Here is a 6,423-nt window from a genome sequence, read left to right as displayed (position 1 = left end):
TCATTTTCTTTACCAAAAAGTTTTAGTTCTGCCTTTTTAGAATAAATGTAGTCTGTTTTCTGTGTTCCTGCAAGTTGTTCTTTGGCAGAGATGCCCAAATTGAAAGTAGTAATTTTTTTGACATGCAGTGCTTTTCTGCTTGGTCAGGAAAACTTTGTACAGTTGAATTCTTTTCATATTTTTGGTGAAGGCTGAGGCAGTCTGGATGTCTAGCTTGAGGACAAATCCAAAACTGTAGAAATGTAATTAAAAGATTTTTTATTACTTCTGCTGTCCTGTCTTATTTTAATTAAGTTCATTCTCTGATGGAAATGGCACTCCGAAATATAGTGGGAAATCCATAATGCCTTCTCTTCTTCTTGGATGAAGATCACGGTTGACAGTTCTCCTCTGCGGGCATACTGTGAGTTTCTGCCATGAGAATAGAAGCTCAGCTGTGCAGGGAGCAGTTTTGATAGGGATGAGCTGAAGTTGTGAGGCTTCCTACAGAAACGAAGGACAATTGCCTTCCATCTGAAGTGTAAGATTAACCTGTCTGCCATGTAAGTAACTGTATTTTTAAAGGCGTAACTTGCCAAAACCAAAAGCCTGCTAAGAAAAAGCACTGCTATATATACATTTCTATACCTGTACATTCCGCAAAGAGTGAAACAAATGATAAACTTCTACTTGTTGCTTAATGCTTTCCTGGAAGGCGATCTAATACAAGGGCAAAGTCGATCTGAGCACCCCTATATACGCAACAGAATTGCCGGCAGTTACTAGCATCAGGCTACTGTCAGGGCAACCTCTTTCATTTTATTCGCAGCTGCGTGTGCTGTTGCATGCTCCGGTATTAATCTTGTAACGCATTCTGCAAAGCGGGCAGGCCATCTTGTGCAATTCAACAGAAAACTGTGGGAAATACAAGTGTGGATTAGGACAGCTAGGAAAATACTCTGCTGAAGGGTCACCTTTCCTGCCCCCTCTGATAATTTTGACTTTATGCAAAAATAGGTTGTCCTGCTATTTTCTGTCTCTGAGCATGTGCATGAAGTGGTCACATCAGACCGGCAGAATCTTTAAGCGGTGTTAGTGTTTTATGGCAACGTGATAACGTTGTTTAATCTGGAAATAGTTATGGCTGCTAGTATGTCTGGAATTTGTGCCAGATGGTCATTTTCTTGTCTAGAATGATACAAGCTAAACCTGAAGGGACAAAAAAACCCCCACAAACCTACCCTACAAACAGGTGTAGCAGCTTTGCTGTTTGTACAACGCATGGAGCTGTTTTGTCCACTGTCATTAATTCAATGTGATGAACATAGGTTTGGCACACCAACTTTCAAAAAGTAAAAATTCTCTTTTCAGGCTAGTGAGGGATGAATCCTTCTCATTAATGTTTGCTTCACTAATATGAGAAATTTTTTTTTTTATTATTTTTGAGCTATATGTTAAGGTTATAAATTTCCTTGGAAAGCCAGCAAATGGAACATGCCTATGAAGAGATTAAAGTAATTATACTGCAATGCTCCACTAGCAACAGAGAGCAGTCTGGGATAAAATTATTTGGAGAGATGCCAAAGCCAAGTTTGGTTCCATTTTAAGCTAAAACTAATTAAAGTTGTCAGGTCTTACAGTGGTCAAAGGTTGTGTAGCAGCTACTTGAAATAAATGAATCTCTTTCTCAATTGGTAACGCTCACAGCTACGTGTTTGCAGCTGTCTTCATAATAAAAAGAGCTCTAGAACCTTCTTGTTCCTGTATGTATATTTACTTTTGTGTATGTCTGTTTTAGCATGCCAAGTGGTATATTCTGGCTACAATATGGAGTTACCTGTCTTGGCAGCTCTACCCATTAGTCTTTTTGTCTATGCCTGCCTTTTCCTTTGTTATTTTATTTTATTTGGAGGGAGGAATTCTTATGGAGAAACTTCATCAGGAGGCTGCTTGAAGACTTCCAGCTTCAGAAAAGCTGCTGTGGGTCATTCTGTATATTTAAAACAGCTATACAAGATTCAGGAGAACAAATACGGATTCCTAGAATGTAAAGTCTGATAGAATATGGAATTTTCTAAAATAGTCTTACTTTTTCAAATGTCACATGCCAAATGCAATTGACCTCAGAAATTCTGTTGAATGAGCTGTTGGTCATGAAGATAGTAATGAGTTTGCCGGTTTTAAGTGATGTAACCATCCTGAATCTCTGGATTATATTTTTTATCGTGCTAAATGTGTTCCTCCCTCATGCAAATAGTGATAGTGTAATCGTTTAAAAATTGCTTATGGCACTTTCAAGAATGCCTGTACTCGCTGTCAGTAGTAGAATTTCATGCGAATCTGTATAAGGGATAACGCTATATATAATGAGGATACATTATCCATATGTTCCTAAAAATCTGAACTAGTTAAAAAGAATGAAGTTTGGATTATTGTTGTTTTTTTTTTTGTGCTAACATGCACATTGATGTGGAATTGGGTGTGTATACTCAAGGTTTGATCTCAGAATTTTAAAACTGAATTTTGTGATCTTGCATTTTGTAGTTTTGAGTTGGAGGGTTTGAAAACATGTTTTCCAGCATCCGACTTGCTGCATATACATACCCAATTCTGGCTTTCTGCAACACAAAACAGCATGAACCTTTGAAAGCTGCTTCATTTATGCACCTGTGCTTGTTGAAAAAACATAGCTAAGCAGATCATTCTTTCATGCTTTTCTTGTGGATGAGTTGTAAAATTTAGGCACCCTTTTTTTTTTTTATTACAGTAGGGCTCAGGAATGGCGCTGGGCAAATATCTGGGTGAAATTTAAGTTTTTGCCTGATGAACTATCTAGAAATTTCTTGTATTACTTAGTAGTCCAACTCTTTTTCCTCCAAAAAAAAACCCGAACATGTTGATAACTTTTAAAAACTATTTTCAAGCTTTATTAAGTTTAGCTGGATCTGTTTGTACGTGGGGAGGAAAAAGATCTGAGAAGATGTGGAATAAAGAGGCTGATACCAGCCAGAGCAACTTGCTGAAACGCTGGATATATTTCACTTTTATGTACCACTTCTAATAAATAAACTTTTCCCTCTAAAGTTTCACCTAACTCTACTGTAGACTTACCATGAAATTTAGATGACAGGCTTGACTGGCTAAATTCCAACTGGGATAATTAATAATTTGCCCTTGAAAATTTATTTGGGGTTTTGTATTCCTCTTCATTTTTAATTTTTTTTTCTTCTCCCTGCCGTGAGCAGCTTGGAAGTGGTGCTTCTAGGTACACTCTGTGTGTGTGTGTATGTTGTGTTCTGTGTGGGTGGTTTTTATTTTTTTTTAAAAATATGTGATACCTGTAGTGCATAAGTATAATGAGGAGTAATGACAAGACAAGCTTGAAAGCATGAATTGGGTTGGGATTGGATTCTGTGCTTTCAGATGTCTCAACCCTGATATTTCATGAAAGGTATTGGGTTAAATTGATGTTGCCTATTAGTCTTAGGAAGTAAAAAAAGCATAATGGATATTGCAGGTTGCGAAGAGGTGCTTTTATGGTGTTTATGTTGCCAAGATATTTTTCATATATGAAAATTGTGCACAAGTGAGATCAAACAGGTTGTGTAAGACTTGCTTTGACTTTATAGCGTCTATGTATAATTTTAGTAATAATATTTAATCACAGTTATGAAATAATACTCTTTCCTGTGAATTTTTGTTGTTGTGGAGCTTACCCTTATAGTGAGCTTATGTATCTGTAACTGTTTGCAATAAGCTTTCAACACCAACTACAGAGGAGACTTATCTAACCAGACTGGAATGGCAATCTAAAGTGATGCTAACGAACCCCGTGGGATCGGGATAACTCTTAGCTATAGCAGGTGCTTGCTAAGCAGGGGTTTAGCAATTGTTGTCTGAAACTGTGAGGAAGGCAACCCTCTGATCAGAATGTCAATTTATGAAACTTCCATGGAGATGACTCCGGAGTGGTCAATATGTAATGTTAAAAACGAACTAAACCTTTTTATTAAAAAAGGAAAAATATACTTGCACTGAGAGCGTTGAAAAAAAGCAAGGAAGTGCAATTGTTGTGCTTCATTTTTCAGTAAAAGAATCTTAAAAGTGTTTATTATCAGTAAAAAAAGTTATGTTATAAGCATGTTAGACTGGCTGCTGTCTTTACGTGTTACTCTACTGCGAGAGTGACCCGCTGCTCGGCCCTGCCGATGCCTCTGCGTATGTTTGCTTGCCTTTGCAGGAGAAAGGCACTGTTTGACTGTAGCGTGCTGTCCCGTGTTTATGGATGTGGGGAACTTGGGCTCTAGCATCGAGCAGCACCCTCTAAATGCCAACTTCTGAATGCAAAATGTGTTTTGAAGTGTTTGCTGTTATTGTTGTAGATCTGCTGAACTGACTCTTTACCAAACTCTTCTGTTTGGGCCATCTTGCTGCCTGTGGGAGGGAGGCCTGGCTGCCCTTAGCCTTTCAGACGAACAGAGGTAGCTTCAGTGTTAAACTTCTCATCTCAACCTCGAAATCTTCCTATTGTAAAAGTGATTAGACAGATTCATGGTCATTGGGTCATAAATGGGTAGTAAAAGGCCTGGACGTAAACGTATGCTCTAACATCCTTAATGGAGCAGTTACGGATGCAGGGGGAATGCAAAGGGAAGGACCAGAGGCGGTTGCCAGGCTGACATGTTCTTCCTGAACATCATCCCCTGTTGCTCCCATCAGGGAGAAAATCCTGGGTTAGACGGGAACATTAGTCTTAGCTGGTAAGGCATTTCTTCCACTTAATGGTACTATGGTGTAGGTATCTCTCTCTTAAAAACTAAACTGCTCAGGCTTCTCGGGACAGACTCACTGCCCCTGTCATCAGGAGTAAGTGTAAATTTGCATAAAATATGAAGGAAACACTTCTGCATTTATTTCCAATAGCACTGATACTGATGTCTGGAGCCATTCTTCCCTTGTAGAAATAAATGTCATAAGCTAAGTCTACCTTCTCTAAATTTTTTTTTCAGACTCATTTCCTCTCACTGCCCCTGTCATCAGGAGTAAGTGTAAATTTGCATAAAATATGAAGGAAACGCTTCTGCATTTATTTCCAATCGCACTGATGTCTGGAGCCATTCTTCCCTTGTAGAAATAAATGTTATAAGCTAAGTCTACCTTCTCTAAATGTTTTTTTTTCTTTTTATGTTCACAAATTGCCTTGTCATGACTGACAGTTCAATTATTTCAGCAACATGTAGCTATTTGGGATGTCATTGAGTGGCATGTACATTTTTATACACATATATATATATGCACTGTAGTGGTTAAAGCCAACCAAGGCAGTGACGTGAAGTAGTGTGCTGTTGTCCTACAAACAGGAATAACCAAGTGGCTATAATTGAGTGATCTGAACATGGTATCTGTTGGGGATTTGCTGTTGGGTGCATTAATAAGCAATAACCATTAAAATAGAGATGTGCATCCACATACACGCATATGCTTTTTTTACAACATTTTAATCAAGTACAGAATATGTAGGAGAAAGTATTATGTTGTTTCTGTGTACATAGTACAGTTAAAACTGGAATATTTTCTTGCAAAGTTCACAGTGGATTGCTAGGATTGTTTGGGTTTTTTTTCTCTCAAATTTGCTTTCAAAACTACACCGAGACAAGCTGCACTTGCCAATCTGTGTTGCTAATGATACCTAGGAACCTTATGTTAATCACTAAAACCCACAAGCCCCCAAACAAGGAAACAAATCAAAGTCATCGTGGATTAGCTTGTTATGCTGTCCTGGATGACTTGTTATTTCGTACGCTTATGGGGATTGTTTTCTACTGTCCAGCAGTTATTTAATCCTGTTTTTTAACACAAATTTGGTGGAAAAAGCTACTAAATCTCCTTTTCTATAACAGAAGTGCTTTATTGTTTATCATGGAACAATTGAAAGGAACGTGAATATCTGTTTATGAAGGCACTAAAGCTTGTAATAGCTTTCTTGTTTGCTTTGGGGTTTTTTTAGGGTTTTTTGAGGGCTAGCAAGGCTACGTAGGAAACAAAAGACTCTTGAAGCAGAAACTGCATGCTGGGGTTCTGTAAATTTATTTTTGGTTTGTTGGAATTTTAGGATTAAATTACGATTATAAAGGAGACAGGTCTTGAGATGGTGCCAAAACAGTAACTGTACTGTTTAAATTAAATGCCTTGCTTCATCAGTAAAATTCTTGAACTTTCAGTACTTGTATGTCAAAACGTAATTTTTGAGTGATATTATGTGCACATACATAATGGTTTTTATCACTGAGTACTTCAGTGTCAATACTGAGTATTTCATACTGAGAAATAGAGGTCTTTTTGTTTGCTACTGGTAAACAGTAAGCGTGCTCTTCATGTTTCGTACCAGTGCTTGAACAAATAAGTATCTACTTCTTTCCGATGAAAAACTCCTAAAGTTTCCAG

This window comes from Cariama cristata, unplaced genomic scaffold (assembly GCF_000690535.1).
Source record: "Cariama cristata isolate BGI_N322 unplaced genomic scaffold, ASM69053v1 scaffold403, whole genome shotgun sequence".
NCBI lineage: Eukaryota > Metazoa > Chordata > Aves > Cariamiformes > Cariamidae > Cariama > Cariama cristata.
The sequence above is the reverse complement of the archived record's forward strand: the minus strand, read 5'-3'. Positions refer to the sequence as shown.